A 2,282-nucleotide genomic window follows, 5' to 3' on the forward strand; every position below is an offset into this window, starting at 1 on the left:
CCATGAGTACTGCTTTGGTTGTATCACATAGATTTTGATATGTTGCCTCCTCATTGTCATTCTCTTTAATGAAATCCATAATGGTTTATGATTTGGTGGTTTTGTTTTTGTTTTTTTGTTTGTTTGTTTTCTACATAGAATGAGCAATATTTATTAGACTGCTAACATGTAAGTTATACTATGTTGAATGACTCAGTGATCTCAGGAACTTGGAGACCCTTGATTTTTAGTTTCATGTTTTGTGTTTTTAAAAGTCCTTGGAGCTAATGGATAATGAAAACCAGCAAAGAGTTTTTGTAATGGATGTAATTTTTTTTTCACTATAGGATCCATACATATTTAACCAGAGACATTGAAGAGACAAAGCAAGGAAAGAAAATTGCACTTCCAAATGCCCGAAAGGGTAAAATATTTATACAAATGAAATGCAAAATACACTAAAAAGAGAACACACATACAAAAGCCATTTAGCCAGTCAAATATAACAGGGCTTTCACAGAATGCCACACTGAGAGAACACTTGTATGAATTCATTTTAGCCACAAACTGAGGTCCACAACTGGAGTGACCAATCTAATAAGACAAATGCAAACGCAACAACACTAACACATCAACATAGGTAATGGGGAAGCATCCATATTTCCCCTGGAACAGTGATGGACAAACTATTCCCTGTGGGCCAGATCCAGGCCATAGTTTGCCCATCACTGCTTTAAGCAATTCCCTAATCATTATGCCCCTACATCCAAATGTAGTGATTAGGGAATTGCTTAATGTATTGATGGGCAAACTATGGCCTGCATCTGGCCCGGGAGGAATAGTTTTCCAATCACTTCCCTGGAGTATTATTGCATACCAGTTTTCATCTACTTGACTGGTTATTGTAATGATGTCCTCTTCTTTAAGTCCACGTTCTTCTTCATGATTGACAACAAAATCATAGAGACCACAACAGCATGGGACAATGTTGGAAATTAAAGGACCTGAATTTTCTGAAGAGCTAAATTCAACTCCATCATTATCTTCAACCTTATAAGTCTTGGATGAAGTATGTTATAAGGTGATATACATATTCGGTGATGTAATTTCCTGTATAGTTCCTCCAAAATGTCTGTGTTCTGTTTGTGTAACAGGGCTTCTATAAATACTGACAACTGGTTAACTTGCTCTATATAATTTTCTAAAAAATTAATCATGCTGGTTCTAAAGAACTTCTTTGACTGTTCAAATTTTCCTCCTGCTCTTTATAATTTTTCAGCTTGTATAATGGAAGTAAAATGTCTTTTTATATAATCATAGTCCAAACTACGGCCTTACAGCTTTCTCAGGTTATGCTCAATCTCTCTTAGTTCTCTGTCTTCTAATAAATGAAATGGATCTAAAAAGTTTTGTTTCACATTGATATCAAGATCTTCTTTTATATCGTTTATCAATTTCATTGTTTCACCACAATCCAACAATGCTTCACCAAACAAGAATTCCTCTCCATGTTCTGACATATAACACAGCATATAGTCTCCTAGTATCCCTTCAGAATGTGGGTATGCTTGGTTTTTCAACTGCCCTGTGATCTTGGACACAGTCTGCATCACTCCTAGCTTCATTCATATGCTGGATTTGGCTGAAGACATTCCATGTATTTTGAGAAAAATTCTATAAATGCTCTGTGGGTTACATCTATTTTCTCAGTTTTCTGGTTGAGTGCTATTGTAGCACAGTGTGTTTCCATGATGCTGTGGTCAAGTCAGCCAGAACAGGATAGAACACATCAAGTGCTGGGGGTGGGAGAAGAGTTGAGTTCTCTCACAAGTTCATAGTTCAGTTTTGCAGCTCTGGAAGAGCTGACTAGCCTTGTGGAACTGCTTTTTAAATCTGGATACAAACACTGTGAATCATGTGTAGGGTCAGAAGGTGTCCTTACCCTCCAGAATAAGGTGGCCACAGGGGGCTGGGGTCTGGGGAGAGGGATGATGTGGTCCCAGGAGCAGAGTGGATACCAAGGCCAGTCATCCCTCTTTTCTTGGTCCGACCCCCAGGCTGTCACTGTTACCCACTCTCACTCCCCTCTATGATCTGTATTTTCACCCTCAAGATTTGAAGAATTAGATTACTTTAGTTTCTAATTAATTAATTTTAAATTTGCATTATAATGTGAAAAAAGTTGCATTTATTATTTCTGCTTTTCTACATTTGTTTGCAATATTTCTATGCCTTAGTACATGGTTAATCTTTGTATATGTGTCATGTACTGTTGAGAGGAAGGTATATTCATTTTGAAACTA

General features: G+C 37.1%; 1 pseudogene; it reads right to left on the reverse strand.

Moving 5' to 3' along the window:
* Positions 1-573: 573 nt before the first annotated feature.
* LOC123233334 lies at positions 574-1,729 on the reverse strand (annotated as a pseudogene).
* Positions 1,730-2,282: the final 553 nt, after the last annotated feature.

Source organism: Gracilinanus agilis, chromosome 2 (genome assembly GCF_016433145.1).
Source record: "Gracilinanus agilis isolate LMUSP501 chromosome 2, AgileGrace, whole genome shotgun sequence".
Classification (NCBI taxonomy): Eukaryota; Metazoa; Chordata; class Mammalia; order Didelphimorphia; family Didelphidae; genus Gracilinanus; species Gracilinanus agilis.